The 23,708-nt window shown below is 51.8% G+C and overlaps 1 long non-coding RNA gene across 2 annotated transcripts; it reads left to right on the plus strand.

Moving 5' to 3' along the window:
• The first annotated feature begins 613 nt into the window (after positions 1-613).
• On the plus strand, positions 614-9,777 carry LOC123479441 (uncharacterized). Of its 2 annotated transcripts, none has more exons than XR_006655054.2 (4): positions 614-798; positions 8,138-8,474; positions 8,703-8,901; positions 9,253-9,777. It is a non-coding gene; the product is annotated as an uncharacterized lncRNA (long non-coding RNA). The 2 variants fall into 2 exon arrangements; XR_006655055.2 differs by lacking the exon at positions 614-798 and adding an exon at positions 1,093-1,208.
• Positions 9,778-23,708: the final 13,931 nt, after the last annotated feature.

Here is a 23,708-nt window from a genome sequence, read left to right on the forward strand (position 1 = left end):
AGTGTAGGTTGGAGGTGTCAAGTCACTTCCTAGGGACTGCGCCCTGAAGGGTTATGGTTGGGTGGGCAGAGAGGAGGGACGCTGTCCAGTGGGGGAGATCAGGTGTGCTGAGAAAATCTTGAACTTCAAAATTAATGAGGGGCCGAGGGAGAGTGAGCTGGGGGCGCAGTGTGGCTGCAGATAGCAGAGTCTTACCTGATTAGGGAGTTGCCTCCTCAGACAACCACAGGTGGGTCCTTTGACCCAGTGCCTCCCTGGGCCAGCTTCCCAGTAAGAGGCCAGCCCTTCAAGGAGGGAAGTAGTAGTCACACCCCTGCCCTTTGAGAAGATATCTAGTAAATCTCAGAGATAACTATGGTGGGTGTAGTGGAGAAAAGCATGAATTTGGGTTTCACATCTTAAAGTTAAATTTCATCTGGGCTATTTACTAGCTGCGTGACCTTGGGTTAGTTACTTAAGTTCTCTGAGCTTAGTTTCCTCTTTCTGTAAGATCCTGCTCAAAATACACCTCTCTCTTTAGAGATGGTGCAGATTTAACAAGATAAGGGCCTGAAGGTGAGGGGGCGTGGAGAGGGTGCTCAGCTCACTTGATTTCCCTTTCTTTCCTCTGAGGTCAAGATGGAGTGATAAAGTGGGGCTGGTGGGGCCACCTCTCAGCCTAAAGGAATGCACTTCAGCAGCTCTACAAAGCCTTCTGGGAGGGAGAAGCTGATATCTCTTCTACGCTGGCTGAATCAGCTGGCAAAATGGGAAAGGACCCCAGCTGATTGGGGGGAAATGCTCTAATCCCTGTCCCAGGTTTGTTACCAACCCATCTTCCCTTAACCTCAAATACGTTTGACTTTCCCCCAGGGTTTATGTGGCCCAGAGTGTGAACTTTGGAGTCAAATAGACTTGCATTTGAATGCTGGCTCCACCTCTTCTCAGCAGAGTGAAATAAATTCTTTTTCTCTGAACCCCAGGCACAGAGGACAAATCAGTAAGGGGCCCTGTCCCACAGAAGTACCCTGTAGTGGAAGAGCCAATTACCTGCCAACCTCCCCGTTCATTCACTCACTCACTCACTCATTCAACAAATACTGGGCACCTACTAAGTGCTAGGCACTGTTCTGGATGCTGGAGATGAAAAAGTGAGCAAGGAGTGAGCATGGGTCTTGCCTGAGAGGATGAATCAATAAACAGAACAATGAGATGCTGGTGTGACAGTGGTGAGTGCTTGACAGAGGACAGGGGCCTGGAGGAACAGGCAGAGAGAAGCTCGGAGGGGCAGGAGGCTGGGATGACACGAGCAGGAAGCAGGGGAGAGTGGTGTGAGAGGGAGGGGCCGGGTTCTGTAGGGCGCTATGGGTCAGGGATGTCACGCGAGTTTGGGTCTTATTGTATGAGCAATGGTTTGGGGAACCATTGAAGGGTTTTAAGTGGGGAAGTGACATACTGAGTGAAGGTCCAGAGAACAGGGAGGATGCTTTGCATAATCCTGCCAGTGGTGATGGGGGTGGGCTCTGGTGGGCACAGGAGCGCCAGGGGACATCTTAGTGAGGGGCTGTTTGTGGTGAGTGAGGCCACAGGAGGAGGAAGCAGGCCGGTCCTCAGAGGAAAGTGTGGTGCTCTTTGCTGAGGTGGGAGGGGCTGGGAGTACAGCCCAGGAGCTGGATTTCAGACAAACTGAGTTGAAGACACCTGTGAGAGACGTGGAGGGGTCAAGCCTGTTTGGAGCCACCTCTGACAGGCCAGAGAACTGAGGCTCACAGTGGAAAGAGCTTTCCCGGAGTCCACCTCCAGGACTAGGGTTTGGATCTGAGGACCTCCAAAGCCAAAAGCACCAGCTGCCCCATGCAGTGGACTTTTGGAAAGGAAAGTAGAGTAGGGGTCTTGGGTTTTAGGATTTGGGAGGAAATTTCAGAGGCCCCTCCCAGCCAGGCAGGCTCAAGCACTAGTTTTCCCAGGCTGGGCTACCTGTCTGGCGTGAGGGAAAGGAGAAAAGAGAGGCTGGAGGGCCCTGGATGTGGGGAACTGTACTCAGGACTTCGGGCTGCATTTTGACGAAATAACCCAGCCACGCTGGCTCCATGCAAAGCTGGGATGGTCGCTGATGGCTAGAGGTCCAGAGCTTAAGCGCCTTTATGGGTGGGCGTGTGCTTTGCTCCTAGGGTCTCCTGGGAAGGAAAGGGCCTCTCCTCCCTCAGCCTACCTTCTCCCCTCCCCCAGCCTCTTTGCTCTGAGATGACAGTTTAGAGAAGCTGGTGTGAAATAGTTTGAAACTCAGTCCCGTCTGGGCAGAAAACAGGAAGCCAAGATTAAAGGCAGATTTCCAGCAAAGTCCCCTTGACTTCCTGCAGAGCAGGTGCCCAGGCTGAGCTGACTGTGAACAGCTGCCCTCCCTGCCAGCACCTGGGGCGCCCTGCAGGGCTGCCCCCGCCCCCTGCTTTGGGAGCCGCCCTTTGACCCTGTCATCACCATGCCCATCGGGAGCCTCCTGCAGAAAGAGACCACAGAAGGTGGAAGTAGCAGTCACTGGGAAAGAGGCCTGGAACCCACAAGAACAGCTCTGGGGACACCTGGGGGCAGGGAGACCAAGCAGAAAGGGCTTTGAGGTCACTTAGGCCTGGTGTGAATGCCACTTCCCTGCTTCAGGGTCTCACTGACTTGTGGAGGTGGGTCAAGGGGCAGAAGCAGCACAAAGCCGGGGGGGGGGGGGGGGGGCGGGCTTGAGGAAGGTGGCCAGGGAGAGTGGACCAACGCCCCAGCTGAGCATCCCCAGGGAAGGCCAGAAACCAGGAGACAGCAAGTGGCCATAGTGGCCCTGGCACCCGAACGCCAGAGTCTGCTTGGCTGGATGACCAAGTTGATGGCCATAGCTGCTAAAAGCCTAAGAAACAAACAGGAGCCAGGCCTGGCCTCGCCTGCAGGCCCCTCCCCTCCAGACCTGCAGGGGAGTGTGCTTCCAGGGGCTGCCTCAAGCAGAGGCATCGTTCTCACCCAATTTATCTTAATAGTGGCTCGGTTAGCTCTGGCAGGTGTGGCTCAGTGGATTGAGCTCCAAACCTTTGACCCAAAAGGTTGCTGGTTCGATTCCCGGTCAGAGCATATGCCTGGGTTGTGGCCAGGTCTCCAGCTGGGGGCCTGTGCGAGAAAGACGATAGATGTTTTTCTCCCTCTCTTTCTCCCTCCTTTCCTCTCTCTAAAAGTAAATAATGTATTTAATAAATACATTAAATCTTTAAAAAAAAAATAAAAAGTGTCTCGGTTAGAGTCCTGCCTCACCCCTGCCCAGCTCTGTGACCTCAGTTTCCTCATCTCTAAAATGGGAGTGAGAGGCCCAGCTCGCAGGGTGCTTCTCATGCTAAGTGGAGGTGAGCTAGCGAATCGCTGGCACAGTGCTTTGGCGCAAGGCTCACTTTCACTCACGGGCAATTAGGTGACTGTTTTGTCTTTGGCTCCTGAAAACAGGCTCTGTAGTCCCCGCTCTCCCGCCGCTGTCCTCTAAGCCTTTGTTTCACCGGTGGCAGATGAGATGAAGTCACCAAATAGTGCAGGGATGTGTACTATTTTCTGGGGACTCGAGTGGCTGGGATTGGGTAGGTCCAGAAGCTTCCTTGTTTCTTACCTGGAGTCCGAGGCTAACAAAACCTCTCCCACGTGAGGCTCACCCCCTCAGAGCTGCTCGGACACCTTCACCTACCAGGTGTTGTCCCTGAGCTGGACCTGGTCGCCCAAAAGTCCCCAGGCTCTGCCTTGCGAATTGGAAAATCCAGTCGGTGCTATTTGGGGGGAAGCCAGAAAAAACGGTTCTGAGGTTCTCTGCTGTGCAAAGGTGGGAAACTTGGCCCAGGGTGCAGGAATGAGGGGCAGGGGCAGGAAGTTTGCCTGACTTGGGCCTCGGGCCAAGCTCTTTCAAATCACATGCAAATCCTCCTTTCCAGGCGTACCTGTGACTTTAGCCTGGTGTTAACATTTGTCCCTGTCAGAGAGCGGGGCAGCTTTTAGAAGCCCACTCCCTTGGTTGGGAGCGGGGTGGGGCGGGATAGGAAGGGGGCCCTCTCTGAGCCAGAGGAAGTTCCAGAAGCTGCCTATGATCCAGAGATGGGGCCTGGGGGGCCCTTCTTCAGTGGGCTCCAGGGACCGCGTGGGATGTACTTCTTCCCTTTGGTGGTACAGCCCCTCAGAGTTTAGTTTTACACAGTGGTGTCTGGGTGGGGGAGCTCTGTGAGGACAGGAAATGGCTCCTTTTCCTCTGTCTATTCACAGGGTGGCACGGAGCCTGTAGCAGTAACGCTGTGTTGAGCGAGAAGTGAGTGACTGAGTTCTCCTTGGGGTCTCTGCTGTCATTCCTGCCACAGACCTCAGGGCTCTCACACCAAAGAGGGGGCCCTTGCTTGGCGCTCCGTTGTCCTTCCCCACAACCCGACTTCCTGGACCCCACTCTTCTTTGCCTCTGGGTGTCGGGGGGTGCTCTCCTGATGTAGAGGTCACCTCCAAGAGGTCCCTGTCACCTCTTCCTCTAGCCAGGGCCAGTTCCAGTTGGAGAGGTGGCCCTCTTGCCCCTCAACACCCCCACCCCTGGCTGTGCACCTTTCATTCCCCAGTCTTAGAGAGAAGGCAGGTGTGGCGAGTGGGGGAACCCCAGGCCTGGTGCTTGACGTACACATGGGCCCTGGGTGGAGGTTGGGGTGACGGGACCAAAGCCTGGGGGACGTTGGCCACCTGCCTGAGCTTGTGGTACAGAAGGGAGTGTGATGTTTCAAGTCGGTCAGGGTGAGGTTGCCACGGACACTAGGGACCCAGAGATTCTTTTCAGTGGTGGTTGAGGGCCCAGAGGCCAAGGGCAGCACTTGTTCAAACGGCACCTGAGGCCCGATCTCAGCTGTTTCCTCGTTGCTGGTGTCTTTTCTTCTTTTCTGTAGCAGCACATTTACTGGTTTTGCTTACGTGAGCTGGAGGCCAGTCCCTATTGTCTGTGACTTAGAATCCTGCTGGGTGACCCCTGGCCCCACCCCCGTGGGGGCCATGGGAGGATGAGGTATGGACCTGCGTGGGGGTTCTGGGCTCATAGCAGTGATTACACAAAGGCCATTGTCTTCCCTTTGCACTCCCTGTGATGACTTGCCTTCTGCCCTCTTTTTTAAACATTGATTTTGTTTTATTGTTGTTCAAGTACAGTTGTCTGCATTTTCCCCCAGCAACTGCCCCCCACCCCAGCCATCTACCCTCTTTTTGTGGTAGAGACGGTACTAGCCTGGAGGCTCATCCGTTTCGAGGGGGAACACTGCCCCTTGGTGGCCAGGGAGCAGATCTCTTCCAAGAGGAAGGGAAAATGATGGGGCTGGAGGCAGGTTAGGCTCTGGCCGCTTGGAGCCGGGGCAGCGGGCTCTTGGACCCTGCCACAGGCTCAACCAGGGCCAGAGGCAGAGCTGACCCTCCCCAACTGGAAGTGTCCCAGGGCTGGCCCGGGTAGATGAAGACAGGGAGACAAGTGCAGCAGGAAGGGGAGAGGATGAAGCCACTTCCAGAAAGCATGGTGGACTGGTTAGGTTACTCCTTTACGGACAGGCAGTAACCAGCTTCCCTAGAACCCCCAGTGGCCCCTGCCTGGCACTGCAAGGGCTTTTCCAGATGTGCTGGGAGAGGACAGCCAGGTAGATCAGCACCCGGCTGCCAGGATTCCCCGGCGTCCCCGACCTTGAGCTGCTCTGCGATTCCAAGGCCGTCACTCTGCTGAGCCGCCAGCATCTGGCCTGGCCTCAGCATTGCTGACGCTCCTGGGATTTTCCTGAATGCCAAGAGAGAGGTGAGGATTGGAAGGAAGGCACAATCCTTTGAACCGTGTGCTGGGGGTTTGTACATTTGGTCTCATCGAGTCCTTATTCTTCAAGGAGCACAGTAGCTTGTAGACCTTATCTATACGGCAAGGAGGCCCACAGATGGTGATGCGCAGCCCCAACGCACAGCCTGAGATCTCTCTTCTGCCCCTGAGGGGGCTTTCAGACAGCAGTTCCAGAGGCCTGGCGCCCCAGGTCCTGAGTTTGGCGGTGGCGAAGGGGCTGTGAGCTGGGGCAGACGTTTCCATCTAGGCTCAGAGGAGCTGCTGGTGCAGAGCAGGAAGGTCTGGGTGGAATGGTCCTGGACCCCAGGGTGGGAGGCAGGACTGGGATGAAGGGGCCTGAAGGGCAGGCTGGGGACAGACTTCTGGCTTCACAGTCTGTTCTGAACCTTCCTGGCAGGCTGGCTCCGGGCCCAGGTGGCTTGCGTGGGCATGGGGGTTCTGAGCAGCAGGGGCCGTCAGCAAGCCTGCGGTGAAGCTCAGCTTTGCAGATTCGTAGCGGTGTCATCTTAGGAGAGCGACCTCCCCTCTGCACCCCTGCCCCCATCTGCCTGTGAGTGTGAGCACATGGCCCTCACAGAGTATTGTGAGAATGTGAATGGGGCAGACGCCAGGACAGGCCTGGTGTGAGCAGGTGCTCAGGGGACAGTGGCAATTCTCAAGCGGAATCACGGGGCCCGCCTGGGCTCCAGACATTGCCGAGGTTCTAGAATTTAAGTCCTTTGAATATAAGAGCCTTGAGACGGGGTAGGTTGGGCTGTATGTGCTTGTAGAACGTGCTACTCCATGCCTGTGCCTGTTGGTGAACTTGCCCCCCTGTCGCTCCGGGTAAGAGAGCAGTGTGGGTGTTCCCGGTGGTCAGTGCTCCCCACGGCCCCGGCACAGAAAAGGTGATGGGTCAGCGGTGGAGGCAGTGAGCTCCCTGTCCCTGCAAGTAAGAGATAAGAAGTTGGACTCCTGGCAGGCAATTGGACCAAGAATTTTTTTTCGGATGTGTCTGTAATGACCAGGCCAGGGATTGATGAAAAAGGGTGGGGGGAGTCCTCTGGTTATTCTTTGTGGATTCTCCAGAATTTATGAGTAGGAAGGCCTAGAGCCTTGTCTTGAAGCTGCATTTGCAAAGTAAATTCGCTTTTCCTTAGACTGTCTTTGGAATGGGGTCCCCAGGGCTGTGGTGACTGACGGTCAGCGGTGTTAGGAAGCATGTACTTCTACGAGTGGCCACGAGGGGGCGGCCCAGACTGCACTCTCACGGCTCCAGCTCCTAGCAGGAGGGTGGGGGCAGATCGTTGCCTTGGAAATGAGAACTACGTGGATGGCTGCAGGAAGAGGGGCGCAGAGTTGGACAGTGACAGGGGTCAGGGGAGGGAGGGCCACTCTCAACCCTGCACGTCACACTGAGACACGATAGGGACCTGGCCCCGATACCCCAAGTAGCCTGCCTTTTTTTTTGGCTTTTTTTTTGGAGAAGGGTCAAGGTCGCAGGGTTTCCTTTGACCAATGAGTCCTGCTACTGGAAAAAGTTTGCCGACTTCGAAGACCAAAAGTGTAGTGAATGCCTTCTAGGAAGCCTTCTAGTGTGGCTCTTAGGGACAATTACCCCTCCTCCAGGGCAAAGAGAACGTGAACACATGGCTGATGGGAGTAAGGGGCCTGGTACACAGGAGAAGAGCCCTTCTACCCCCTCCTTCCAGGGCAGTGCAGTGAAATGTGAAAGAGGGGGGACTTCAGGCTCACAGATGGGGCTTCCTGGAGTCCTCGCCATCCCCTGGGGGTGCAGACCGTGGTGCTGGCTTTCCAGAGCCCTGGGCTTACACACCCCTCCAGGGAAACAGACCTTGCAGAGAATGGAGGCTCACACGGGGCATTGGTGCATGGGGGGTGGGCCTGTGTGTAGGATGCACTCGCTTCCTAGCTGGAGGGCCTGCACTGGCCTAGCATGGGCCCCGCTTTCGCCCCCACCGAGGAAGTAGCTTGGGGAGAAGGTAGCCCCTCGTCAAATTCCTCAGGTGCATCCCAGGGGTTCAGAGCAAAGGTCAGGGAGTTCAGCCAGATGCTGGGATGGCAAAGAGGAGATCCCGCGCAGTCCCACCTACTGCGTGCCTGCTAGGCTGTGTGGGAGCCTGGTGGGGGCGCACAGGATCCCGTAGCCCCGGGATGGTGCTGGCGGCTGGGAGGAGGCCTGACTAGGCAGAAGGAAACCTGGATTTTCAGCCTTGCTCACACACCAGCTTTCTAGGTGTCTACCTAGACCACATTTTCCCCATCTGTGCCATGAGGTTCACTTACTCACTTGTTTCTTGCACATTTATCTAGTGTTCCACTAAACACAGAGACTGTGACATCCCACGGCCCCGGCTCTGAGTCCTTCTTCTGCCACCTATTTTCTGGGCGATGTATGTGATGCCTCTGGGCCTCAGTTTCCTCGTCTGTAAAAAGCACTCCAAGGGATTGTCGTGAGGGTTAAATTAACATGTCACAAGGAAACCGGGAACTGGCTGCTGTCCTCAGCGAGCACTCAGTATGAACACGCTGGGAACGCTACACGCACGAGCTGGCAGGTGCACGGGGACACACAGACTCTCATGCACTGACATGTGCGCACAAGCGAAGCAGCGTTTTCAAGAGAATCACCTGTCCAAGGCCGGGCGAGGTGGGTAGAATCTGACCCTAGGCTCAAGGTGACCGTGGTAAGTTAGCAGCTCAGCTGTCTGGGCTGTGGCCGGTGCTCATGGCATGCGTGTGCGTGCTTCACACGCATGGAGCCTCTGACTGTTCCCTCCCTCAGCCCCTGAGCTGGCAGAGGGGGGAGGGCAGAGCCAGGGGAGTGGCTGACTTCTTCCTCCTTTAACCTCTGCTTCTGGTCTCTGCAATCCTGCAGGAGGTCCCCAAATGCACAGCTGGAATAGCATTGAGTTCCTGGACCCAAAGATCCAAGTGCCGGTTCTGGCTCACCCACTTCCCTGGGAAAGCCATCTCCCCTCGCTGCGCCTCTTTCTCCCCACCGCTACGACAGGGTTATTTCACAGGAGAATCTGTGCCTTCCCTGAGAGGGGTGGCAACGTGCTCACGGGTACAAAGTAAGCCTTTTCTGCTTGGGACGCTTGCACGTATTGGTTCCTTTGACTAGAATTCTTTTTCCTCTGCTCATTCTATTAAAATCCTCACTGCTTTTTAGAGAGCAGAAAGGCAGGGGTGGGGAGAGAGAGAGAGAGAAACATTGATCAGCTGCCCGCTTGCATGCACCCCGACTCAGGCATGTGCCCTGACTGGGAATCAAACTGGTGGCCCTTGGGTTTGCAGGCACATGCTCAATCCACTGAGCCACACCAGCCGGGGCCCTGCTTATTTCTTCATAGCGCCTTTGCTGCTTCGTTATAGCACCTGTTACAATTTGTAACTGGGTATTTGTTTGTTCGCTTACTTTGCAGGCTAACCCCGTCACTGCCGTATCTTCAGTCCCTGCTACATCGCAGATGTTCAATCAATGACATATAATTCCTCTTTTGAAATGGGAAATCTGCACCTGTGGTACAAAACCAGAAAGTCACGAAAGGATGAATCTCTCTCAAAGCCATGTCCCCTAGACGCCTGTTCCCTTCTCTGAAGAAGAAACTTGCTTTTCCTTACACCCCTTGCAGGACAGTCTCGGCGTATATTAGTACACCGTGGTTAACACCACACATGGTAGCAAAGCTAGAAGCCCTGGTCCTTCCTATCATGCCTATTGTTATGAATCTATCATAATTTATTCAGTCAGTTCCAGATTATTGAAATTAATGGATGCTGCAACAAAAATCCGTGAGCACATTGTTGCTATTTGTATAAGCCCAACTGAAAGATGAATCGCTAGACGTGGAAGTGCTGGTTCAAAGGGTATGTACTTTAAACATTTTGACAAATAGCCCTGGCTGGTTGTGGCTCAGTGGATTGAGTGCCGGCTTGTGAACTGAGAGGTCGCTGGTTTGATTCCCGGTCAGGGCACAGGTCAGGGCACACGCCTGGGTTGTGGGCCAGGTGCCCAGTAGGGGGCGTGCCAGAGGCAACTGATCAATGTATCTCTTGCACATGGATGTTTCTCTCTCTCTCTCACTCCCTTCCCCTCTCTCTAAAAACAAATAAATAAAATTTTAAACTTTTTTGACAAATATTGTCAAGTTCTCCTCTTCACTGGAATTCGCTCTCACCAATACTGAACATCAGTGCCTGTCTCCGACGCCCCTGCCCACGCCGTGTGCTGTCAGACTCGGCGTCTGTGCCACTCGGTGGGCAGTCGTGGGGCGGCTTTAAGCTGTGTTCTCTTATTCACCCGTGAGGCCAAAGCATCTACTTATATTTTAAAATTTATTTGTGTTTTCCTCTTCTGTTACCAGTGCATTTTCTTTGTCCATTGTTATTGGATTTTTTTTTTTGAAAGAGCTCTTTGCATATTAAGGAAGTTAACCTTTTACCTGTGTGGCATGCAGGGTCCCTGCAGGGAACAGGTGACATGCTCAAATCAGTTTAATTTGAGGAAGGTTTAATACAGGGGTATTTACACGTCTGTAGGCAAGGACTCGGGGAGTCTCCAGGGAGACTCGGAGAGAGAGCTGCCTGGGCTGTGACGTCTCCCATCGCCCATTGTTAGAGCTTCCATTCTGTGAACCCAGTCAGAAACCAGGGGCGAGGGGGCCTACGGATGCGACCCCACCACAGAGCGCTGGGTGGGGAGGGGCCTGGAGGGCAGACCGGCAGGCGTTCAGTACACATCCACTGTGTCTTTGGGGTTTGTTTATGCCTCTTTTAAATGCAGAATTGATTTATTTTTATTTAGTAAAACAATCTTTTATAGCTTTGGACTTCAGTCAAATGTAGAAAGGCTTTTTTTTTTCATTCTCAGATTATTAAAAAAATCAATTCCATGTTTACTTTTGGCCTTTTATGGTTTTATCACCAACATTAAAATGTTAGATCCATTTGAACTTGTTTTGGTGTTAGGGAGGTAGGTATGCAACTTTTCCAACAGTGTTTATTCAATAATATATCCTTCCCCCACGGATCTGAAGTGTTGCTTATTAATAAAAGCCTGGGGACAGAACCTCGCTACTCAGTCATCTGTGACACACAGCACGGCCCTTCCCTACGCGAAGCGTCCTCTGAATCTCCACGGCAGGGGTGGGGTGGGGTCCACAAGACGATGACGTTCCTGGAACGGCACCCGTCAGCTGGCGGGGAGTGCAGGGGGGAGTGGGCTTGCATGTCAGATGCTAGTCCGGGGCGCGTGTGTGTGAGGCTGCATAGCTGGGGGCACCCACACTCTGGGCGCATGCGCGTGGGCAAGCGTGGGCCTGGAGTGGTTGAGTGGATGTGTGTGCGAGTTTGCCAGATGTTATGTGCAGGTGGATCAGCATGTCAGCAGGTATGTGCGTGCTTGTAGCCAGGTGGGTGTTTGCAGGTGTGCCTGCCACATCCTGTGCCCTTAGGGCCAAGGGGGCCACTCGCTAGATGCCTGAGAGTCCTTGTCCTGAGAATCGAGAAGCAAGGAAGCTCAGTCCCCAGGTGGGGGGAGGGGTGGATACGAGGAGGCACCCAGCAGGGTAATCCGGCAGGTTTGCAGAGCACGTTGCTGCTCCAGCTCGCTGGCAATGGCACACTTGAGAACCGGGAGCCCTGGATCCGGTGAGGCTCTCTCCCTGGACGGGGGAGCAGAGGCCCTGCCCCAAGCTTTGGAGGGGCCGAGGTGTGGAAGATGAGTAGCTGGGCAAGATGGAGGCAGAGCTCAGCTTCCACCAGCACATCAAACAAGGCACCCAGTGCACCTGGCGGCCTAAGCGCAGGGAAGGTCTCATTTCCGTCCACTGCCAACACACAGCTTCTAGGTGGGGAAACGCGTGCCCAGTGTCTTGTCCAGAGCCTCTGGGCAGCGGCCCACCTAGAGTGAGCCCTCTGAGTTGGGAGTGGACAAGCGTCATGGGAGAGCTGCTTCCCACTGCCACTGACTGCTGCGCCCCCCCGCCCCCAGGGCCCTACCTTGATGGAGGAGGCGCTGGGCCCCTAGTGTGAGGGCGATGGTGTGAGTGAGGGGACAAGGGGGGGGCATAGGTGAAGGAGCTGCTACCCAATAAAGCCCTGAGTGCTGGAAGGACTTTTGGGGACAGCGAGCTGCCCACCCCCATCCCCGCAGTGAGCCCTGTGCTCTCTGGAGGGATTTCGGGGCCCTGACCTCAACCTTATCTACGGTGTAGGGGCCTGGGCTGAGCCCTGGAGATGGACCCTTCTCATGCACCTTTCCGCTTAGCCCTGAGCACCTGACGCCTCCAACTGGCCTCCCGCACTCGCTGGTGAAAGCTGCTTCTGTCAGGGCGCACACGGGGAACAGATGAGAGAACAGGGCCCTGGACTCTTGCAGGACGGCCCAGCCCAGCCCCTGGGGAGGGGATCAGGGATGCCTCTGAAAAAGGGGGGTAGGGGAAACCAGGCCGGGGAGAAGGAACGGAGTGTACTGAGAGAGGCTCTGCCCTTGAGAAACCGGGTGTCTCCACGCTTCCCTGGAACAGGTGTGGGCAGGGGTGGGGGCGGGGGGTGGGGGCCTGTTCCACTGGGAGTTGTGTTTCCTTCTGGCAGCTCCTTCTCACGCAACGGGCCGGAAGGGGTTGGGGGCCCATTGTTCCCTGGCACGCCAACACCCCAGCTTCTGGGTGGGGGGAGCAGTGGAAGGAAGTGGGCTGAGTCCAGGCCCTGGCAGGACCCCAGTGGCGGGCGGGAGCAGGGTCCTGGGAAGGCTGGCTGACACACGTGTGCCTGGTGTAAAAACAGAGGCACACACCAGACACGTCAGGGGCTTGGTCCATACCTGCGACCATCCTTCCTGGTCTTCCTGGTGTGTGTGTGTGTGTATGTGTGTGTGTGTAGCAGTGGCCTAATACCTGGCCCTTCACACACTTTATCTCATCCAACTTCCCACCAACTTTGTGCAATGGCAAGATGAGGAAATCTAGACCCAGAAAGGTTATGCACCTGGCCCAGGGTGCGTGGGAGAGCTGGGCTGCGAACCTTTCTGTCAGCCAGCCTCCTGCCTTACCCTCCTTCCCTTTCGCAGGCCCCACCGGGGACTGGACTCATTAATTATGGGCTCAGGAGGCAGTAGGGGGTGCAGAGGCGAAGGGCTGGCCTTGGGAAGCATATCAAGTGTCCTCAGCTATCCTTATAAAACCAGGAAAACCTTCCAGCACCCAGGGCCCGCAGGGAGAGCGCAGCGGCCTCCTCCGTCAGAGTAAGCAATGGGCACGCACCCCGTCTTGCTCAGCTTTAGAGCCCGCCACCGTGGCTGCACATCTTTGAGTTAGAGTCCCAGCTCCAGAGGGACCCTGCGAGCCTGGCGTCAGGGCATGGCGGAGGGGCAACCAGAGTGCACGGTCTTGGGAAGCTAATTTTGAAGTGGGGATCACTGAGGGACGGGGAGGTTTGCTCAGGGTGTGATACCTCAGGAGCCAACAACGGCAAGGTGACGGCCCACGCAGGAACTGACTTTTTTTAACCACATAAGCTGTGGACTAGAAAATCCAGCTTCTGCTTGGTACATCCCCCCGGCCCCCCACAGTGTGCTCACCACCCTTCTCCCCGAAGTCGGCTCCCTCCTCAGATGTCTTCATCAGTTGGAAATCCTGCCTGGGGAGCAAGCCGCCTTCAGAATGAAACTTATCTGGGGGCATCTGGGGTGTCCTCAGGGACTGGGCATATTTGTGTAGGCACTCGGGACCCTAGGAGAGAGGCTGTCCGCAGGGAAGAGGGGCCGAGCAGCACCACCCCGCCCACTGTCACAGCCCCTCCCATGAAGGGGGGCTGGTTTGGACCGAGAATTGTAGCGGCTCCCTCTCCAATTTGTCGGGAAACCCAGTCTCAGAGGGCCAGGGAGGGCTGAGGGCAAGGGCAAGGCTGCTGTGCACTGAGGGGGTGAGGACGGGTGGGCGGGACTCGAAGATGACAAATAGAGGTTCTTGTGTGGCTCTGCTGGTTTCCTCTGTGCCACTGTCTCTCCCAGGCGGTGTGCAGGGCCCACCCGCCACAGTCACCAGCTGTGACTGTTCCGACCAGTGGTGGGGGCGGCCTGGCTCAGAAAGGTGCCCCGAGCCCATCGGACGCCTCCCTCAACAACCTGACTAGGTTATATAAAGGGCGGCAGCAGATACTTGAGAGGTAATGCCAATTAAAGGGTCTAACCTGGATGTGCTAGGATGCTTAGAGAAGCCGCTTCATTTTTCGTTTTCACCAAATGTACCCCACGCCAGTGGCAAACCTCAAGGGTTGCCAGACCTTCGCGAGAGTTTGACCGTAGCCTTAGGAGAGGCTGGCAGAGCAGAGGTCATTGTTCATGGCCCAGGTTTACGGAGAAGACCTCAGAGGTGGCTGGACATGGCGGTCTGAGGCTGGGAGACGGAGAGGGGCTTGGCCAACGTTGCCCATACCTGGACCTGGAGCTCAGGGCTCCTCGCCCTCCGGCCCCGAGCTCTCTCCAACTCCCCGCGTGTGCCGTCCACCATGCTGCGTGTCTGCCCTGTTCTGTGCAGGCAGTCCTGGCTGAGGGAGGGAGGCAAGGCAGGAGGAGAAGCTCTGTGCAAGGTGTAGGGAACACAGCCCCGAATCCCTCCCCGACCAATTCCCAGATCACGATGTCTGAGCCTTGGGTTCCTTATCTCAGAAGGGAGTGTGATGACGTCCACCTCCGAGGGTTGTTGTGAGAACAGCCTGGGATGCTGTGTGTCCAGGACCCGCCTAGGAAGGGGCAGGAGGGGCTGTCCCAGCTCACCTGTAGCCTGCTGTGGAGGCAGGACTAGTGGCGGGGAAAGGGGGGGCAAAGTCTCCACGCCCAATTCTTCTTACTTTGGCTCTGGACAGAGGGGAACCCTAGGTCAGCCTGAGTGAGTTAAATATTGGCCAGGTGTGCATGAGAAGGTAAGGTCAGCTCCTGACCACGGAGAGCTAGAGGGAGCAGTGACTGTTTGGTGACCACTGGGCCTGAAACGCCCCAGGGAGCCGGGCCTTGGCTGAGTCTTAGAGTGACCAAGTCTGACAATGTCTGTCTGTTGTTCATTGGGGTCTCCATATGCGTATGCCACTGGGGTGCACCACTGGAGTTTTCCACGAGTTAGGGACTGTGAAGGATAGGGCCACGTCCTTTCAGACTGGAGCTCCCGGCCACGTCTCCTTCCTCACACAAGTCCGTGCTTCCTGAGGTTCCCAGGATTGGGCTGCAGCCCCCTCATCAGATCCGAACTCAGAGAAGGCTTGTTCCCACTGAGACTGGAGCCTGGGCAGGGCTGCGTCTCCTCCTCAGTTTGCAATGTCCACGACAGGGTCACGTCCTGCTCAGCTCTAGGTTCCCTCAGACTGGAGTCCCCTAGGGCAGAGCTCTTCGTCCTCGGACTGACAGGTAAGCTGAGTCTTCTTTCCGATGCAGAGTTGGCTGAAGAGTTGGCTTTGGTTCAAGAACAGCCATGGACACAGACGGACGGAGCTCAGGTGAGGTGCTTCCTCCCTCCGGATTTCAGCACAGAATCCAGCTGATTTTACTCCCTAAATGTATTATTTTCATCATAGCCATAGACAGCTATGATTCCTTCCAGAATGTTGGGGTAATTAGGCCACTGGATAAACACTTTGGAAATGAAGGTCTGCCTCATTTTCATCTAATCTCAGAGGATCATAATTTGTAAGACAGATAAAGTGGAGTCTTGCTTAGTATTGATAATAAAGCAAAAATAAACAGGAAGGCTTCAGCAAGAGTGCAGATGGTATATAGTACAGAGCACCTCCTGCTGGTCAAAGATGGCATGACAGCTTACCTCTATTAGTCTTTGTGGTTTCTTTTTTTTTAATTTTTAAAATACATGTTATTGCTATTATGCTATTACATTTGTCCCCTTTCCTCCCCTTCACTCCCCTCCTCCCTGTACATCCCCTCCTGCCCACATTCCCCCCCTTTAGTTCATGTCCATGGGTCGTACATATAAGTTCTTTGGCTTCTACATTTCCTATACTATTCTTACCCTCCCCCTGTCTATTTTCTGCCTACCATTTATGCTACTTATTCTCTGTACCTTTCCCCCCCTCTCCCCCTCCCACTCCCCTGTTGATAACCCTCCATGTGATCTCCATTTCTGTGGTTCTGTTCCTGTTCTAGTTGTTTGCTTAGTTTGCTTTTGTTTTGGTTTTAGGTTCAGTTGTTAATAACTATGAGTTTGTTGTCATTTTACTGTTCATATTTTTGATCTTCTTTTTCTTAAATAAATCCCTTTAACATTTCATATAAAAAGAGCTTGGTGATGATGAACTCCTTTAACTTGACCTTATCTGAGAAGCACTTTATCTGCCCTTCCATTCTAAATGATAGCTTTGCTGGATAGAGCAATCTTGGACGTAGGTCCTTGCCCTTCATGACTTGGAATACTTCTTGCCAGCCCCTTCTTGCCTGTAAGGTCTCTTTTGAGAAATCAGCTGGCAGTCTTATGGAAACTCCTTTGTAGGTAACTGTGTCCTTTTCTCTTGCTGCTTCTAAGTTTCTATCCTTATCTTTAATCTTGGGTAATGTAATTATGATGTGCCTTGGTGTGTTCCTCCTTGTGTCCAGCTTCTTTGGGACTCTCTGAGCTTCCTGGACTCCTTGGAAGTCTATTTCCTTAGCCAGATTAGGGAAGTTCCCCTTCATTACTTGTTCAAATAAGTTTTCAATTTCTTGCTCTTCCTCTTCTCCTTCTGGCACCCCTATGATTCGGATGTTGGAACGTTTAAAGCTGTCCTGGAGGTTCCTAAGCCTCTCCTCATTCTTTTGAGTTCTTGTTTCTTCATTCTTTTCTGGTTGGATGTTTCTTTCTTCCTTCTGGTCCACACCGTTGATGTGAGTCCCGGTTTCCTTCCCATCACTATTGGTTCCCTGTTCATTTTTCTTTATTTTACTTAGCATAGCCTTCATTTTTTCATCTAATTTGCAACTAAATTCAACCAATTCAGTGAGCATCCTGATTACCAGTGTTTTGAACTGTGCATCTGATAGGTTGGTCATCTCTTCGTTGCTTAGTTGTATTTTTTCTGGAACTTTGATCTGTTCTTTCATTTTGGCCTTTTTTTTTTTTTTTTTTTTTGTCTTGGCACACCTGTTACATAAAGGGGCAGAGCCTTAGGTTTCCCGGGGTGGGGTAATGCTGGTCGTTGCGTTGTGGCACACTATGTGGGGAAGGGTCCCAGAGGGACCAATGGCGCTTGCTCCACTCTCTGCAGGTTTTTAGTCACTTTCCCTGCTACCCACAAGCAAAGTGGGCCCCTCTGGTGCTGATTCCCGGGTGGTGGTTTGTGCACGCCCTAGGACCCTATGAGTCTCTCCAACAAACTCCCCTGTGAGGCTGGGAGTTTCTCCTGCTGCCGTCTCAACCCCAGCAGGTGTTTGCAGACAGAGGTTTGAGGCTTTATTTCCCTGAGCTGGGACCCTGGGTTGTGGGTCTGTCACCTGGTCCAACAGCTGCAGCCTCGCCCACCCTGCTCCACATTCTGCTGCCTCGCCTGGTCCTCCAGCTGCCACCTTGCTTGGAATCCCATCCATCCCAGCCGCCCCTCTCCACCCCTCCTACCGTCTGGGTGAGTGTTTCTTCTTTATCTCCTTGGTTGTCGGACTTCCACACGGTTCGATTTTCTGTCAGTTCTGGATGTTTTTTGTTTTTAAATTGTTGTCCTTTTTTTGGTTGTGTGAAGAGGCACAGTGTGTGTGCCTGCACCTCCATCTCGCCGGGAGTCTAGTCTTTGTGGTTGCTACTGGAGACAAGTGGAAGAAGCGAGGTCCAGCTGTGCTGTGTGCAGGCTACTTGGAACGGGGCGCTGGCAGGGTCGAAATTGGTCACTCACTCCCAGACTTCAACACCTGGGGGTTGGTCACCATGGGGACCACCCTCTTCTGAAATTTTCAGTCTGAACTGTTAGTGGCTATTTTTCCCCCACAGAACATATCTTTAATACAATAATGAAAGTCAGTGGGAAAACAGGACTAACTTTGCAGAGACCCACCCTGCTGCCCAAGGGGTTGGATGAGTCTATTCCAGAAGGCAGGAGGTCGTGATAGATGGGCCGGCACAGCCATTTTTCCTGTGCCATTCTCCCCTGCCTCCTTCTGAGACCTACCCAGGGCATTCCTCCATGGTTCTCTTCCCTTCGTCCTGCACACCTGGGTGGGCACTCTGAAGTCACACTGTGTCTGTGGGTACCTCCACGGACAAACACGTGTCTTGGAAAGAGCCTTGGGCTGGAGGGGCCTGAAGGAGGCGGTGGTCAGTTCAGGCGTGTGCCCAGTCTCACACCCTCGAGCTCTGTCTTTCTGTCTCCATGTGGCCGTGGGGAGGAGCTTTACACAGGAGATAACACAGAATGCACAGCTCTCTGGTTTTGTAAAGAACAAAGCAAACTTACTATAAACGTAGAACTTGGGGCTTTTATGAGATCAGCTAATCCAACTCTCTGCCTCCATTTTGCAGGTGGAAACACTGGAGGTGAAATTCGGGAGCTCAGAGTGGAAAGTGGGGGCTCTGCCACAGTGGAAGTAAATGAGTAGAGCGAGTGCTCCACCCCGCAAGGCTATGTGGAGAGAGGGGAAGGCCTGGGCCTTTTCTGAAAATAACATTTTGGAGGTGAGGGGATTAAGAAGCACAAAGAGGTAGTCACAGAATAGCCATGGGGATGTAAAGCACAGGATAGGATGTGGAGCAGCCAAAGAACTTACACGCATGACCCGTAGACATGAACAATGGTGGGGGGATTGCCTGAGGGTGTGGGGGGTGCCAGGTGGAGAGCCGTAAAGGGGGAACAATCAGGACAACAGTAATAGTATAATGAATAAAATATAATTGAAAAATAAAAATATTTTGGCAATATTTTATTGTGTTACTAGCCTTTTTGTTTTTGTAATTTATAGACTTTTTTTTAAAGTTCCCATCCCCCCACCCCTCCCCTTTGGCAGTCACTGTCTATTTCTGTATATCTTTGGACCTGCTTCCGTTTTACTTATTCATTTGTTTGGGTTGTTTCCTTTTTGTATTCCACAGTTCAGTGAAGTGATTCAGTATCTGTCTTTCTCTGTCTGCCTTAGTCCACCCACGTTGTTCACGGAATCACCTTCTTTGTTGCAAGGTTACATTCTTTTTTATTGCTACATACTGTTGATCAACATCTAGGTTGCTTCTGTATCTTGGCTGTTACTAGTAACACTGCAACGAACACAGGGGTGCATATATCTTTTTGAATGAGCATTTTTGTTTTCTTTGGACATATACACAGATGTGACATTGGGTCATATGGCAGTTCTATTTTTAGTTTTTTGAGGAAATTCGATACTGCTTTCCACAGTGGCCGCAGCAGTCTGCACTCCCACCAACAGTGCGCGAGGGTTCCCTTTTCTCCACGGCCTCACCAGCACTTGTTTGTGGATTTGTTGATGACGGCCATTCTGACAGGTGCGAAGTGATATCTCGCTGTGGTTTTAATTTGGATTTCCCTGATGATATATGACGTCGAGCATCATTTCATATGTCTAATGGCCATCTGTATGTCCTCTTTGGAGAAGTGTCTATTCAGGCAATATTTTATCGTGTTACTAGCTTTTTTGGTTTTTGTAATTAATAGTCTTCGGTTTTAAATTCCCACTCCCCGCCCCCTCCCCTTGGTGTTAAGTTGTATGAGTTGCTGATGGTTTGGATATTAACCCCTTATTGGAGGTATTATTTGCTAATATCATCTCCCATTCAGCAAGTGCTTTATTTTTTAAAGATTTTTAAAAAGATTTTATTTATTTATTTTTAGAGAGAGGGAAAGGGAGGGAGAAAGAGAGGGAGAGAAACATTGATGTGAGAGAAAAACATCGATCAGTGGCCTCTTGCACGCCCCCAACCGGGGACCGAACCTGCACCCTAGGGATGTGCCCTGACTGGAGCCAGACACCTTTCGGTTTGCAGGATGACGCCCAACCTACTGAGCCACACCAGTCGGGGCTGTTTTCATTTTCTTTTGATAAATATTCAGAAGTGGAATTCCTGGATCATATAGTAGTTCTATTTTTCATTTTTTGAGGAGCTTTCGTACTGTTTTCCATAGAGGCTGCACCAATTTACATTCCCACAGGCTGCGCACAAGAATTCCCCATTCTCCCCATCCTCGCCAACACTTATTCCTTGTTTTGATACTAGCCATTCGAACAGGCATGAGGTGACATCTCACATCTGTGATTTTGTTGATGGTTAGTGATGTTGAGTATCTTTTCATGCACATGCTGGTCATCTGAATGTCCTTTTTGCAAAAATCTTATTTAGAACTGTCCACTTTAAAATTGGATGTTTTTGTTGAGTTGTATGAATTCTTTACATATTTGGGATATTAACTCTTTACCAGGTATATGATTTGCAAATATTTTCTCCCATTTAGTAAGTTGCTCTTCATTTTGTTGATAGTTTTTTCTTTTTTGTAATATAGGAGCCACATGTGGCTAGTGGCTATTTAATTAATTAATTTATTTACTTACTTACTTACTTAAATTCTCACCCGAGGATATATTCATTGGTTTGAGAGGGAAAGGGAAGGACGTGGGGGCAGAGAGGGAGGGACATGGGGTGGGGAGAGAGAGAGAGAGAGAGAGATGGATCAGTCGCCTTCCGCCTGCACCCTGTACTGGGGACAGAAACACGCAACCTAGGCATGTGCTCTGGCCAGGAATCAAACCCACAACTTTTCAGTTGCCCCAGAACAATGCTCCAATCACTAAGCCACCCTAGCCAGGGCTTTTTGATAGTTTTTTTTGTTGTGCAGAAGCGTTTTAGTTTGATGCAGTCCCACTTGTTTATTTTTGCTGCTGTTGCCTTTGCTTGTGGTGTCAAATCCAAAAAATCATTGCTAAGACTGATGCGTAGGTGGTTACTGCCTGTGTTTTCTTGGAGGAGTTTTATGGTTTCAGGTCTTATGTTCAAGTCTTTAATCTATTCTGAGTTAATTTTTTTGTATGGCGTAAGAGAGTGGCCCAGTTTCATCCTTTCAAATTATGGCTGTGTAGTTTTTCCAATATCATTTATTAAAGAGATTGTCTTTTCCCCATTGTATAGTCTTGGCTCCTTTGTCATCAATTAATTGACCATTTATGTGAGTTTATTTCTGTTCCATCTGTGTGTCTGTTTTGATGCCAGTACCATACTGTTTTGATTACTATAGCTTTATAATATAGTTTGAAATCATGAAGCCTGATGTCTCCAGCTTTGTAATTCTTTCTCAAGGTTACTATGGCCATTCGGGATTTTTTTTTTTTTTGGTTCCATACAAATTTAGAATTGTTTGTTCTATTTCTGTGAAAAATTCCATTGGAATTTTATAAGGATGGCGTTAATCTACAGATTGCTCTGGGTAGTTAGTATGAACATTTTAACAATATCAATTCTTCCAATCTATGAGTATGCAATTTTTAAAATTTATTTGTGCCTTCTTCAGTTTTTTTCATCATTGAGTAGGATGTTAGCTGTGGGATTGTCATATGTGGCTTTTATCATGTTGAGCTATGTTCCTTCTACATGCACTCGGGTGTCCATCACAGATGAGTAAGTGAAGATGTGATGTATACTTTTTATCCACTTGTGTGCGGAGTCAGAGGAGCATCTTCATGGCCGTTACTTTGAACTCTTTGTCTGGTAGATAGCTTCCCTCCGTTTCGTTCAGTTCTTTCTCTGGGGTTTGCTTCTTGTTTGTTTGTTTGTTTGGAACACATTCCTTTGTCTCTTTGTTTTTCTGGTTTGTTTCTACATATCGGGTAGACTAGTTACATCTCCTGCTCTTGGCCTTATTTAGAAGGTGTCCTGAGGAGCCCAGGGGTGGAATGGCCCCTGCTTGTCACCACGGCCAGGTGCTGCCGAGGTGTTCCCTGCATGGACTAGCGTGGCCTCCTGTTGTGGGTGGGCCACAGCTGCTGAGGACACAGTGGCAGGTGAGGCTGGGCCCAGCCCTGGCTGGCCGTGAGACCTGGCCACAACCGTTGCAGGCGTGCCGGTGGGCAGGCAAGGCCTTCGGAGTGGCTGGCTGAGAGGCCCGGCCTTGGCTGTTGCAGACACGCTGCTGTGGCTGGTGCTGGCTGAGGCCACCCATGGGGGTGTCGAGGCAGGAAAAGCTTTGGAGGGGTGCCAGCCTGGTCGGGTCCTGTGAGGTGAACAGTGTTAGTGAGGTTAATAGAGAGTGTCGGAAATGGCGTCTGCCAGGGTCAGGCCGGCTAGGTAGAAGGAGAATAAAGAAAAGGGGGAAATGGTGCCCACCAGCACTTCTGTGCCTAAGGAAAGTTCCGACAGATACATGTTCCTCCAGCGCGTGCCCTAAATCAGTCAATGTGTCTCCCTCAGATGTTGCCCAGGTGCTTCTCAAACTGCGCCCTCTACTCTGGGACTCAGAGAGTGTGACCTGGGTCTCCCACAGCCCTTTGGCTCCCCCAGATGTAAGCCCCTCTGGTTCTCAAAGCTACAGGTCATGGGGTCTCCTCTTTCTGGTGCAGGTCCCCCAAGCTGGGACTCGGACCCCTTGCTCTTCAGGGGGCCTCTGTGGCTGTGCCATCCCTCCCACTTTTAGGTCACAGCCTGGGGAGTGGGGAGTAGGGCGGGTCCAGACAAGACTAAATCTTTGACCCTCCTACCTGTCTCAAGGTGGCTTTTTTTGTTGACCTACACTTGCACTTTTTTTCAATTACAGTTTGCTTTCAATATTACTTTGCATTGGCTTCAGTGTACAGCATGGTGGTCAGACAATCGTATACTTTACCAACTGTTCTCCCCAATATTTCCAGTATCCACCTAGCACCATAATTGTGAAAACCATAAATAGTTATTGCCTTATTATTGACTATATTCCTTATGCTGTATTTTACATTCCTGGGACTATTTTGTGACTGCCAATTTGTACTTCCTAATCTCTTCGCCCGGTACTCCAACTCCCCTCCCCTCTGGCAATCACCAGTCTGTTTCAATTGTTTGTTCATTTATTTTGCTCTTTAGATTACACATGTAAGTGAAATCATTTGATATGTGTCTTTCTCTGTTTGATTTATTTCACTTAGCATAATACCCTGTAGGTTCGTCAATGCTGTGGCAAATAGTAAGACTTCCTCCTTTTTCATGGCCGAGTAATATTCCATTGTGTAAATGTACCACAGCTTTTTAAATCCACTCTTCTACTGATGGGCACTTGGGCTGCTTCCAAATCTTGGCTGTTGTAAATAATGCTGCAATGAACATAGGGGGGCATATATGTTTTTCAAATTAGTGTTTCAAGTTTATTCAGATATATACCCAGAATTGGAATCACTAGGTCATAAGGCAGTTCCATTTTTAATTTTGGGGGGAAACTTCACACTGTTTCCACAGTGGCTGCACCAGTCAGCATTCCCACCAACAGTGCACGAGGTTCCCTTTTCCCCACAGCCTCGTCCGCACTTGGTTGTTTGTGGATTTATTGATGATAGCCATTCTGACAGATGTGAGGTGATACCTCATTGTAGGTTTTTTTTTAAATTTATTAATTAATTAATTTTAGGGAGGGGAGGGGATGGAGAAAGAGAGGGAGAGAAACATCAATGTGTGGTTGCCTCTTACACCCCACCCACTGAGGACCTGGCCTGCAGCCCAGGCATGTTCCCTGACTGGGAATTGAACCTGAGACCCTTTGATTTGCAGGCCAGTGCTCAATCCACTGAGCCACACCAGCCAGGGCTCACTGCAGTTTTAATGAGGCTTTTTCTTAATATCTGTAGTTGTACAAACTCTGTCCTGCTCGTCTTCAGGTCATTCGGAGAGATAGCTGTTATAGAAGTCGTAGTTTTGGTGTCAATGAGAAGTCAGCTCAGGATCTCCCTACTCCA

This window comes from Desmodus rotundus, chromosome 7 (genome assembly GCF_022682495.2).
Source record: "Desmodus rotundus isolate HL8 chromosome 7, HLdesRot8A.1, whole genome shotgun sequence".
NCBI lineage: Eukaryota > Metazoa > Chordata > Mammalia > Chiroptera > Phyllostomidae > Desmodus > Desmodus rotundus.